A 14,530-nucleotide genomic window follows, 5' to 3' on the forward strand; every position below is an offset into this window, starting at 1 on the left:
TGCAAGCCTAGCCCATAGAAGTGCCCTGGCATTGTGGTGCTTGACATTAGTTCCCAGTGCCAACTTTGTGTTACTCATCCACTCATCAAAATTTCTCTTGAAGAGGGACAGCAAGGTGTTCTGCTTGACATGTATGGGAAGTCTTTTCCAGAGCATGAGCAGTCTCTGGGTGAGAAACCTGTCCTTCCAACATGTTCTGCTATTTGTGGTAATGAGGTTGAGGTCTCTGAAGCATGTGGTCCAGAGGGATTGGGATTTCTTTAGATGTAGCATTTCTAACAGAGCTGGGTCAGACATGGCTTTGTATGTCAAGCAGAGATTGCCTCTAAGTAGACCATATGAGACAGAGAATAGCTGACGTCTTTTGAGAATGTCTATGTAGGAATTGTGTTTAATGCCTAGGCTCCTACTCATGAGGTACTTCGGTGGCCTCTCTAGCTGTTGCAGGGGTCTAGTGAAATACATGCCAAATGGGGCATTATACTAAATGATTGGTCTAATGAGGGAAGAGTAGAGAGAGACAATGACCTCTTCCTGGAAGCAAAACCCTTAGTAATGAGATGTGCCACAAAGAAGGACTTTATGACCACAGTGGCAATGTGGTGGTCGAAAGAGAGGTTGCTGTCAACCTGCTTCCCAGATCTCTTATAATGCCTTCAGTGTTAAGCTGGCTCCCATTGATGTGGTAATTAATGGGAACTGAGTTTTTACCAAAGGGGATGACAGTGCATTTTTTGGTGTTAAGCTTAAGGCCATGGTTTTGACACCAGTCATTGGTCTCAGTGAGGCTTTTCTGTAGGATGTCTGCATCACTTGGAGAGTTAATAATGGCTCCCAGCTTGCAGTTATCTGCAAACTTGGTCAGCCAGAGTCCCTTTGTGTTGGCCTGGACTTCTGAGAAGTAGATGCCGAACAGGAGAGGACCCAGGACCAATCCCTGTGGGACTCCACTCTTGATTGGTCAGCAGTCTGACTTGGAGTCCGCTACTTTCACACTGTGTGTTCGATCTGTGAGCCAGTTTGCAATCCACCTAGTGATACAGGGATTGATGCCTAATTTTGTGAGTGTATCAATAATTCCTGAGTGAGGAATGATATTAAAGGCCTTGGCCACATTGAGATAGGCTGTGTGCGCTGTCTTTCCTTCATCCACAGCCCTGGTGACTGACTCAAAGAAGTCAACCAGGTTGAGCAGGCATGATCTCCCTTTCACAAAGCCAAATTGTGTGGGGACTAAAGTTTAGAGATTTCCTATATCTTTGTTAATCAGGTTCATGATGATGTGCTCCATAGCTTTACATATCAGACTCTTCAGGCTAATGGGGCAATAATTCCCAGGGTCTGTAGTCGCTCCCACTTTATGGAGAATGATGACTGTGGCAGTGCACTAGTCAGTAGGGCAAAGCCTCAGGTGAGGATGTCACTGAACGGGGCACACACATGGTGCCAGTTCACTTTGTAGTTCATCCAGAACACAGCCAGGGATATTACTGGGTCCCATGAACGCTATATTCTTGGCCATGGACAATGCAGCTTTAACCTGTGCTGCAGTAATGCTGGGTGCCTGGCATTCTTCCGGTATTGTGATTGGTCCTTTGGGGGGAGCGGCAACGTTGGCACTGAATATGTAGGCTAGTATGTTGGCAAAATCTGTTGGCTAAGATTAGGATTTACCATTGTGCAGTAACTCAGAACAAATATGGGTATTGCTGTGGAGGTTCTTGATATAACTATAGAAGGCTTTGTGATTGTTTTTAGTGTTGCAGCAATTCTGCCTTCATAACTGGCTTTAGAGGATTTGATGAGGGATCTCAACTTTTTGTTGAGGATAATAAGGGAGTTTTTCCAGTCTTGGGACTTCACCTTTTTCTGCAACAGTTTCTTCCTTCTGTTGTAGAGTTTATTAATGGCAGGGGACCACCAGACTGGCTTCCTTTTTTGGAGGAGAGTGTCTTGGTTCTGCTGGGTATGGCTAGTTTCTTGCATTTATGTACATGTTCATAAAGTGCATTGGTGTATGATTTGGCATTCATGCAGCTATTTTCCATTGGCATGGGTGCCGTGAAGTTAGCAACCTCTGATTTTAGGAGCCCAAAGTCAGCTTTGCAGAAGTTTTTCAAGATGATTACCTTTGCGGGAGATGTGGGTGAGATATGGATTTCCATGGTGATTTAGTTTACGGTCGGATCTGACCAGGGAGGGATTGACTACCAGTGTAGAGCAACGATCTCCTATGTTAGTATAACCAGGTCAAGAATGTTTCTTTCTCTAGTGGGGGTGAGAATGGGCTGGCCCAGGGCATTGGATTTAATGAATTCCAGGAAGCGTTGGGCCAGTGTACTGGTGCTTGAGTCGTTTTCCCAGGTGATGGAGGGGTAGTTGAAGTCTCCTATTATGAGAGTGTTGGGTTGGACCTTGATAGATTCCAGGGTGATTAGGAATGTGTAGTGAGTCTAGGGACATGGTTGGGGATCTATAGCAGGCAATGACCTGGATCCATGTCTTACCCAATGTTAGTTATACCTGAATTATCTCAGATGAGTTATACTGGGCTACTAGTCTGGAGGTGTGCTTATCCTTTATGAATATGGCAACACCATCACTTCTGGATCTTGGGTCCATGTTTTGGGGCCGTAAGGTTTGGAATGAGTTATAGCCTGGTAGTGCAGGGGTCCTTTCTGCCATTTTAAACTAGGTCTCCGTTACAGCACAAGTGTTGATGTTCTCCATTTTGAGGAGTGCTTCCAGTGAGTGCATCTCGAGATTTAGACTTCTAGCCTTGAGCAGCATGACCCTCAGATTGCATTTATTTATAGTTGTTACGGTGGTAATTTGGTCTTTGGAGCACCACCTAAAAAAGCACTATAGGGATGGCAAGAGTCTTGGCCAGTGCCTGGGAACCCAGGAGTGACAGATGCAGGCCATCTCTGGCAAAGCATTGAGGTCTGCCAGTCATGTCATCCCAAGCAGACAGATACTGGATCCCCTTTACATGACACCAGAAACATAACCAATTGTTGAAGTCTATCATTTTTTGTTTGTACTATGGTATCATTCTGTGTGATGGTAGGATACTGCTCAGGGCTGGGGTCATACTTGCCTGATCCACGTAATCCAAGAGCTCCACCATGTCTCTTTTCATGTAGTCCAGGGATGTGCATCTCAGGTCATTCACATCCACATGGACAATAACAGAGTCGTACTTGTGGAGTGACCTGAGTGCATCTGTTATGTGTTGGATTCTGGCACTTGATAGACAGCAGACTGTTACCTTCTCCTTATTCAACCTAGTGAGTGGGACATCTCTATGCCTCATTATTAACTCACTTATGGTTAGTGTATTGGGCAAGGTGTTTAGCCTTAGGGGCTTAGGCTGAGGGGCAGACTGTGGAGGTGAGCTATGTGCCCTGTGTTCTGTGCTGTGTTGTGGTGGTCAAATGTGTTTCTGTCTTGGAGGTCTCTGCTGTTTGGATAAATTTCTATTGAGAGCCTCCATTAGGTGGCTGCATGGTTTGTGTTTTTATTTGAAAGCTGTGATAGTGGGTGTTCTGGAGAACTATGTGTTCCATGTGGTGTGGTGCAGATGTTGGCCTTCTCCTTTTGACTAGCTAGCCAGTCTTGGCTGGAGTGTGCATAGCTTCAAATTTTGTCATTTAAGTGCATCTCTCACAAGTCTGAGTGTTTGGAGGTAAGAGGAGAAGGTTGTTTGTGTACATGAGGTAGTTTTTACACTGCCTCAGAATGCCCAAGTGCACCAGGTTAATAGGAGAAAGCACAGGAAACTGCCCTTTAATCATGCCAGGAGGGGTGGTCATAACTACTAAGTGCTGGAGCTATTTCAGTGAGGAACGACTAGTGCCAAGGGCACTTAGGTATGCTACAATAATTGCTACAAAAACCTGCTGAAGTGCAAAGCGGTTAAGCTATTTGACATGCAAGAGAGAAATAACTAGCAAGTTCTAAGGGAAAAACTGAAGAGCAGACTTTCTGATACAAGTAATAGTTTACCTCAGCTCGGCACTGCTGCGCCGTGCTTAAACAAGTGCAAACCCATGTAAACATGGGCTTTTAAACCAGAAAGTTGAAGGATATGGGAAAACTACCCAAACACCAATAAACGACAATTTCTGGGCCAGAAACTACTCCTCGTGTAGTAGATAGGCTACCTAGTGCTTACAACTCCCATTGATAAGCTGGAAGGCTTCCCTCTAATACAGAAAGGCGGGGGGGGGGGTTCAGAAGCTTGCAAACAGTCCTGGCTACAGCAAATCTGTATCTGGACTAGACTAGTTACAGGAAAGGCGGGAAACAAGAGCAAATGTGGGCTATCAAACTAAAAAGTTCAAAGGGATGGAAAACTGCCCAAACAGCCAATAAACTACAATTTCTGGGCCAGAAACCACTCTTCGTGTAGTAGATAGGCTACCTAGTGCTTACCACTCCCAGTGAGAAGCTAGAAGGCTTCCCTCCAACATAGAAGCTTACAAACTGTCCTGGATACAACAAATCTGTATGAGTTCTGTAAATAGTAATGGTTACTGTAATTAATAATAGGTAAATATGTATTTGAAGGCTTTTCAAAACAAGGAATACTACTTCACTAAATTCTCCAGCATCCATACAGTGATGGATTGAGTGTCAGAAAGGGAACCATGCCACATACCAGTTAAGAGGCCATGCAAGACGGAATATAACTGAGTAGAGACCACTTCTTTCAAAGCTTTTTAGAGGTAGAGATGACATGTAAAAATAATTTGGACTCTGAAAGCAATTAATCCAAATAAGCTTTAGGAACAGGAATTCCTGAAGCTGTTTTTGACAGTGCCCAAATATCACTAATGGATAGGAAGAGATTAAATATACAAATGAACAGATTACTCAGGTATGTATCTCAAGCTGTTATGACATTTGAATAGAGACCATCCACACTTAGCTTACAAAAGCTTGAGAGATGGCTAATATATTTTATTTTTTATCTTGTACAGACCCCACCCCCAGTACACTTCAACTTATACTACTTGTAACCACACCCCTATATCCAATTATCCAATCAACTCTCACTTCCTCATTACTATTATCCATCCTATCCCCTACTACCATCATTTATCACATGTTTCCTATCTAACTACCCCACCCTTTCTATATCTCATTAATATACATTTCCTATTAACCAGTTTTTCCCTTTAACATTACTAATCTTTAACTGGCTCATACCTCTGCCTTCATCTCCTTGTATATATCTTCTATTCCTCCCTGCCATGCCTACCACATACAAACCTACCCTTAACGATGACCTTCTCTTTCTCACCATTCTTACCCCCTATTTTTATCACACTACCTCACTTGCTATGAGCATCATAGCCCCACTAATTTTCAACCCCCCTTAAAGCACACTACTGCAATCTCTCAGCTAACCATAAAAATCCATATGAATATAATATCCTCTTCATCCTACCTCCTTCCTAAATTTCACAGATCAACCCATATTTTGCATCCACAAACAAGAAAACAGCTCCCTCTCTTTTATAAAGTCCTGAAACACCTTCATGGCCCTTTACAGTTCCTATTACTGCATGGAGATGTCCATCCAAACCCAGGCCCAATTAATACAATTTCTGAACCCTACACTAACCATCTCATCACTTCTGACATCTCTAATACCTCTAACAATTCTCTCCTCATAGGCCACCTTAATATCCGTAGTCTAAATAATAAAATAACCCATCCTCATGCCCTTCAACACATACACTCCTTTGACATCCTATGCCTTACTGAAACATGGCTTAAACCAGATACTAAGGATAATGATATAATCCCTCCAGGTTATAACATCCTGAGATTAGATCGCCTTAATAAAAAGGGTGGTGGTGTAGCAATACTATATAAATCTCATTTACAGGTTACACCACTAAATACCCAACCACCCACAACCAATAGCATAGAAATCCTAATCTCTAAACTACAGATAAATACTAATAAAGCATTACATATAATTTGTTCCTATATCCCTCCAGGCAACAACATAAACACTCTTGAAACTGTCCTTAATTGGCTCACAACATCCTTTCCACAAGAAACCATAATCCTTGGTGACTTTAACATTGATTGGAACTGTTGTAACTCTTCCCAACCTAATACTCATATAAACATATATGGTTTCAGTCAAACTATTACCTCCCCTACCAGAACCCATAAACCTAGCAACAAGCAAACCATCTTAGACTGGATTCTAGTTAACAGTAACCCCCTTTCCTATAAATCAGGTATACTTCCTGATGATATCAGTGACCACTCTCTCATCTTCATTATCAGACAAAAAAACCCTCATTTCCAAACAACCAATCCATAGAACTGTCCGTAACAAAAAACACCTCAACCAAGCTAGCTTTCAAGCTGAACTCAAAGCTTGCAATTGGACACCCCTTAAATACCTACCACTTGACAAAGCTGTATCATACTTTAATAATAAATTTCTACAAATCCTAGAACACCATGCCCCCTCTTGAACAGTCAGAACTAAGAACAAACCTGTACCTTGGCTCACTAAGGAGACAAGACAAAAAATCCTTCAAATAAATCGAATTTGGTCGAAATGGAGAAATACTAAAAACCCAACTGATCATGAAATCTTTAGACAGTTAAGAAATTCTACAAAAAAATCAATAGTCCAAAACAAAAAGAACCACTACCATAAGCTCTAACAAACACAAAACAAAAACCCTCAAACATTTTGCTCAGTTATAAATTCCCTACTCCACCCTGGCCACTCCAAAACTCCAACTGCAGCTAACTTCACCCAAAATTCTCCCAGCCAAATTGCCAATTCCTTTAATAACTTCTTTGTGGACTCTGTCCAACATTAGCTAGTACTGTATTACCAGCCAGCATCCCCAACACACACACTCACAAAACATTTTACCTCCTCCCCTCCAATTACAGCCTGTTCCCACCTCTCTCATCCATGCTCAGCTTCAAAAACTAAAACCATGTACCCCCTCAGCTGACCTCTTTCCAGCTGAATTTCTGCAAATGGCTGCTGGAGTACTAGCTTACCCTATCTCTATCTTAATTATTAGGACCATCACAGAATGTACTGTACCATCTCTTTGGAAGGTCTCTTATATTATACCTCTACATAAAGGAGGCAACTCAACTGAACTTTCTAACTACTGCCCCATTGCTCTACTTTCTCCTTTAGCTAAAATCATGGAGAGATGCATTCACCAGCAACTTCTCAATCACCTCCTCCAAAACAACCTTTTAGCCAACTGCCAGCATGGTTTTAGGCCTTTTCACAGTACTACTACTGCACTTTTATCTTTTTCTGACTCAATTAATAAAAATCGTAACAACAACTTACTCACCTCTGCCCTCTTTCTAGACCTCTCCAAAACCTTTGATATGGTGAATCATCACTTAATGATAGATACACTTACCATACTTTTAATTGATATTCAGACAACCAAATGGTTTGAATCCTATCTTAAAAACAGACAACAGGCAGTCCTCTGGGACAATAACCTATCTATGTTACTTCCTATCTCACAGGGAGTCCCACAAGGCTCTATTCTGGGGCCCCTCCTATTTTCTATTTTTATCAATAACCTACAGACATCTATAAAACAAACCACCTGTATTCAATATGCTGACGACTCAACCCTAATCTGTGCTGCATCAACTTCTGCTGAACTTCAGTCCAACACCCGGAAAGTATTTCCCTTAGTGGAAAACTGGTTCTCTAAATTCTGTCTTCTCCTTAACCCTAGAAAAACAAAACGTCTACTGTTTACCCCTACCCAGAAGTCTCCTCCTATTGACTTCACACTTACATCAAAAAATGGCACTGTAATTGTACCAGACCCAACTACTAAACTCTTAGGCATAACTATTGACCATAACCTCAACTTTGACTCACACATAAACTCAACCATGAAATCAGTGAATAGAAAACTAGGATTTCTCCATAGGCTAAAACCATTCCTTACACCTGTAGCCAGGACTACTATGGCCCAAACTCACCTACTCTCCACACTTCTCTATGCCTCCCCAATTTTTACAAATCTATCTAAAAGTAATCAAAACAAGTTGGCCACCGCTTACAATAACATTGCCAGGTTTGCCACTGGGTCCACGTTCCGTACTCACCACTGTCAAAATCTACATAAACTAGGATGGTTGGAACTACAAAAACAGCTTCTTTTCCAACAACTAACCATCACCCACAAAATCTTGCATCACCCTACAAATACTCCCATACTCTGTAACTTAATCAACCCTTATAAAAACTTAAGCACCCTTCGCTCAGCCAATAAATTACTAGCCGCTACCCTAAAATACAATAACAAAGCAGGTGATTCTCTATTTACTAACACTATTGGAATCCATTGGAATAAACTTCCTAGTAATCTGACATCCCTTTCATCTACCTTTCTTTTCAAAAAGCATCTAAAAGTCTTCCTTAACTTGCAATGGCTGTGTCCATGTACTAACACTGGCTGAATCTACTTATATCATAACTAACCTTTTTTCTACATTTAAACACTGTTGTCAAAAATGTCCTTTTGTCTTCTTCCTTCTACTCTATATACCTAATTTGTAAGTCATTCTCTCATGGCTCACTTTTTGTTATGTAATGTAAATAAGCTCCACTCATATGACTTATCATACCATGTATAACTAAATATATTTTTTTTAATATCCCTTCATGTCTATATTTACACATGTATATTAAGCTGTATCTATCTGCTGTGGAGCTTTTCTCCCCGGGCCTCTACTGAAAATGGACATATATCCAGCTAGACTAGCCAGGTCAACAAATTTAAAATAAATAAAATAAATAAATTGTACAGTTATTCCTTGAAAATAAGAATGGGATATAACAGACTGTTGGAAGAAAGAAAAAAATTAATCAACCTTAGTAGGGTATGTTTGGCTTAATTGTTAAGGTAGTCACATGATAGATACAAGGGACAGGATTTGATTGCATCTCCAGGTTATTGGCAAGGCTTAAAAGGACCTTTTAGGAAAAGTAGCCTAGTATTCTCTTATGAGTCTATGAAAGCAGTGTATAAGCAGACATTGTAAAATAGTGCATAAATGTACTTCTGATAATATTTGGATCACAGTATTTTTTTCATAATCTAGAAGAGGGACAGTTGTAATTTATTTTCTTTTAATAATGAGATAAGCTTCTTCTTTTTCAGAAATTAATTTCATTTTTTTTTTTAGAATCGGTATCCCAGATTCATGAAGGGCACCTTGTCTTATACTATGTGATTTTACATTGTTTACAGTTTGGAAATCATTTAATTCAGCTGAGCATCTAGTTATGTTCTAGTGCAGCCAAGCTATATACCACAGCATGTGACTGTAAAGTCAAAAGTTAGCTAGTAAGCAGTCTGTCGTCAGAATTTTTAGTAGACTCTGGGAAATAGCTTCTAAAAGAAAAAAAGGGTTAAGAAGTGCATTCTTACATTCATTCCATCCTACTCAACGATATGATGACAGTAAATTTGGTAAGCTGTAATAATGGAAATATGAATGGGAGTTCATGTATGATACTCCTATTATGTTTTACCTTGGCATGGAAATATGGATATTTTAGCTAAAAACATAGTAATCACTGGAAAGTGATAACTACATTTTTGAGGATATAAACTATTAAGATAAGAATTAAAGAATTGTTTATTTTACATCCATTTTAAAAGGATTTGCTTTCCAGAGGCTGTATTTTACTCAGTAGAGGAGGTAGCCATTGAGAAACTGAGAATTTATTAAATCTTAGTGATGTTCTTATATTGGTGTATCAGTAAATATTCATGCTCTCAAATTTAATTCAGTTTTGTTCAACCAGGAAGGTAGAGTAGCGGTTTCACTAACGTTAGGCTTAACAGTGGCAGGGGTCAATAGAAGTAGATTCTAAACAGTACTTGCATCTAGCTTTAAATCATCCCCTCAGATTTCATCAAGTGCCTTTTAAAGTAGAAGATTCCTCAATATAAGTGCATAGAGAAAACTGAAAGTAAGATATATCATCCTGAGTTATTTAGTTAAGGGCAGGGGTTGGTATCTCTTGGTTTGAACCAGAGTTCAGAAATTCTAGTTATATTCACCCAGCATGTAGACTGACATATGATTCAGATTACATTAATTGCTTTCTTAGATTACAGATACTCACCATAACAGTGATTAAGCCATCTTATAATGGCATAGTACCGAAAATGTCTGAGATGAGGTAAAGCTACATAAGTAAACCTGTCAAGATGAATATCAGTGTTATGGACAGGGGCCATAGTCTCATGAGATGAGCTACTGCCTACTAATTAAGAGTTACAGCAATTGAATATGGAGTCTAACCAACACTCAATATACCCAAATAAACTATAGACTGAAGAAATGCACAGCCATGTTTTAACCACTTTAAAACAACAGTCAACTTTTTCCTTGAGTTATGGTAACTCTGCCACCAGCTAGTCCACTGTAGCATACAGTAGGCTTAAATGGTGGAGTTTCATCTTAATCTATCTTAGTATTAATACAGAAATAAAGCTAACAGAAACTTGTAACATATGAAGGGAAAATGGAAGAATGAAAAGGGACAAAAACAGAATATTCATTTGAAGAATGTGGTTATTTATGTCCTTAATATCGAAATATAGAAATGTGAACACATCTAAATGTATTACATTTTGAATCCAAATTACCATGCGGTTAATTCATTGTGACTAAACCAGTTATCTTATATGGTGTGGTATCCATTGTTTAGGTACAGCAAACAAATGAGCCTATACACCAGAACAGAACTATGATGCATGATTGGTTCATCATTTCCAAATAAATGAACCGCTATAATTTTCTCTGGCAAACAATGCATAGATCACCCTCCTGTTTCATATTTCATGTATAACATTTGTATATTTCACAGAATGTTCTGTAATTAACATTGAAGAGAGAAACTCAAAAAATAGAACCAGCACTGTTGATGCAATATACATAGTATCATTACTCACTTCTAAAGACAGCATGGGCATGGATTACATAGCACCGCATGATCAGAGCTTCAGAAATGCACCAGGAGATTTTAATCATACTACTTAAGTAACACCCTCTTTTACTTGAATCTGCTATGTAATTGTATTAGTTAAGTCAAAGTTTTATAGTTTCTGCACAGTTTGTTTCTTTCTGGCTACTACTGAAAATTGTTTAGAAGTGTTTTGTCAAGTGGACCACATTGCTAAAAATTTCAAAGTTGGTAAGCCATGATGGCAACAGACTCCTGATCTGAAATGTAAACTGGTTGATTTATCTGCTTTTCTAGCCAGAAAGACAGAATAATCTGTTAGAGCAGGCTGTGGAAATCCATGCTGTTCTTGGTCCATTAGAAACATTTTGGCAACTGATGTTTTTTGAGGCTGTTGAATTCAAGTATTCCATTTAATGAAAAGAGGGATGTTGCATTTTAAAGTATATACTACTTTGTTGTAAGTAGATCTTCATAATAACCTAACTTGTAAATGTTTTCTGCATTATTTTGTTTTTTTATTAAGAAACGATCAGTGATAAAAAACAGGTCCAAGTTTTTTTAGAGCCTATTACATAGGCATTTTAAAATACAAGCTAAGCTAATGCAATAAGCTAATACAAGGGAAAATGCCCTCTAATAAGGTTTGTCAGTATAGTTGGGTTTGAGAGAGCCAACTATTTGTGGTGGAATTTCTTATGCAGTATTTTATATAAATAGGTACGTGAATGAATGAATAGTAAGTGTTATCAACTGACTTTTTTGTATAAAACAGGTGTGAGAATAATGTACTTGTAGCTGCATCAAAGGCTAAGTTAATGGTTAGAGTACTAGAGATACAATGAAAACTAACTTGAAGTGGAGGCTCATTTTTACTACAGAGTCAAAGCACAGCTAGGTATTTATCAAGGAGATATAAAATGCAAACTCCCAATAATGGTACTCGGGTATTCTTATTGCCAATGAGCATAAACCTGATTTCTTAGAATGAAGTAATAAAAATACAGGCAGGACAAGTTGTATAGGTCTTAAAAGATGTTATATGCTGAGCCTACGTTCATGAAGAAAATCCATTCAAATAAAAACGTAATTGATTATGCATGTTTTGTAATTTCTACAGTATGAATGTTTGCTTATTTACCATACTCATACTTCTCGCAGACCAGACAAATCCCCCGGAGCACCATACCCAATGTATTTTATTGCATGATTAGACGGTTACATTATCAGATGATCTTTGTGCCCAGCTACATGCATGCTGTTATCAGTTTTCAGCTTGCTAATAACGGGATATGAGGTACAGTAGTAATATAATTCCTACCTTTGTCAGCTAACAATAAGTTGTTAAAATAAAATAATTACAATATATGCAGAATACATCATCGTGGCATAAATTGTTCCTCATGAGACTATGTATATCACATAAGTGCGTTGTTATCCAGTAACACACCACTACCATCTTCAGCTTAACTGTATGCACCTAGGGCACTTATTTAATTGGAATAGAAGTAGCATACAAAATTCTTCATTTGTTACCGAAAAAAAAAGGTGAACATAAAGCAAATCAAAGTTCTCATTTAGATTTAATAAACAATTTCTTTGGTGCATGGCATGTCTTCTGTAATTTGCATTAATAGCAGTCACATTGTTGAAATGGATCCAAGTGTTTTATAGTGAATAATAACTAGCAAAACCTGGCATCTTTATAACGAAAATAATAAGTAGCACGTATACAGAGTAATGTCTTGATAAAAAATAATCTTCTGCAGAAGTTAGAGGTCTAAAATAGTAATTACTTGCCCAGTTTTGCAATGTTTTCTCTGACATCTGAAACTAAAATTGTTGACTTTTTCCACATATGCATATCATTTGTGTTAATTCCATGCTATTTCTTTAGTTTACACAATACATTCATGTTTAATACATTTTCATTTATAAACCTATCTTTTGAAACATTGTTTTTCTTCCACTCATTGAAAACTATAAGCATCTTTTCTAGCACTGTGTTTGTAATTGGCAGCTGATCTCTCTCCAAGTGAGATAAATACAACTATATCACACCAGTAGCTTCTTTTAGGTAACTCTAAACTCACAGTATTCCTTATTTGCTACAGTAAACAGATCACCTTCTTACAGTTACTGTGGAGCACAAATAAACATGTATGAAAATGATTAAATCTGACATGTGGAGATAATTTGTCATCTTTCAGATAATAAAATTGAGCAATTACAATGCAAAGCCGCAGCACACTGGCTTAACAATATTTTATGAATATCAGAGGAAAGGAATTAGTAATTTTAAACATTAACCCATGTTCACGGTTAGTGCTCAGTGTGATATTTTTCATTGAAACTACCAGAGTGATAGCTCTGGGGATTAAATTGTCTGTTTATCTCTATATTTCAGTGTACACTCATACTGCAGGTTTCTCAGCATTTTTCACAATATTCCTTAATCTCTTTTGAACATCATACCTCAAATGAGTAGATTTGTTTAGTTTATATAATGATGTTTTACTTAATAGGTTGTTTTTCAAAATGCATCCCACATGTTATGTCTGTTGTATTGCTTCGATTTCTTTTATTTTGGCCATTGTAATGGTAATACATTTCAATCTCCTTTTTTGTAAAGACTCCCTCTTTTCAAAATGTTTCACTTTCTTTTCCTTCATGTTTTTATTCACACTTTGTCTACTTTTCATAGTCTATTCTGACAGACCATCCTTAAATGAAATACAAACTAGGCAGCAGTGAGGATCATGTAATGTTACAGTGTTAATGGTGTACTGGATGTTTCTTCATTTCCATATATCTCTGCACTAAAAATTGGTGCAAATGACTGATTATATGACACTCGAAAGTTAAATGACTGCACTAAATTAACATTTAGGAAGCATTTATTCATGACTGAGTTTCACTTTACTTTTAGTTTAGCAGTTAGTGCAGAGGACTGAAGATCTGATTTGTTAATATTCCACTTTCTGTGCCAAGAGTACACGGTTTGAATCTTTATATCTTCCCTTGCCTACTATGTGACCCTGTGCAAGTCACTTAATAGACATTGCTTTGGGACAATTGGGAATTTGATTTAGGTTCCTTAATTGTCGCCTGGATTACATGTCTAATAACCTATGAACAGAATGTTCTACCCAGTTCATCAGTGACACTTAATGGTGTAAGCCAATACACAAACAACAATTCCCTTAATTCTCATGCTATACAATGTGATTTAATTGCATAGAATCCAGGATTGCATGGCATTGGGTTAGGATAATATAGAACACTATATTCATAAGCATACTGCTCAATCCATAAATATATCTTGTACTTTGTGGTATTACTGTGGTCTGACAGAAATGCTATTCATAAAACTAATTAATTGGAGTCAGACTACATACACTCTCACTCTAAGCCCATGTGTCATTGACATGGTTTGCAGTCAGACTACATACACTCTCACCCTAAGCCCATGTGTCATTGACATGGTTTGCAGTCAGACTACATACACTC

Source organism: Protopterus annectens, chromosome 15.part0 (assembly GCF_019279795.1).
Source record: "Protopterus annectens isolate FY-2018-M chromosome 15.part0, PAN1.0, whole genome shotgun sequence".
Classification (NCBI taxonomy): Eukaryota; Metazoa; Chordata; order Ceratodontiformes; family Protopteridae; genus Protopterus; species Protopterus annectens.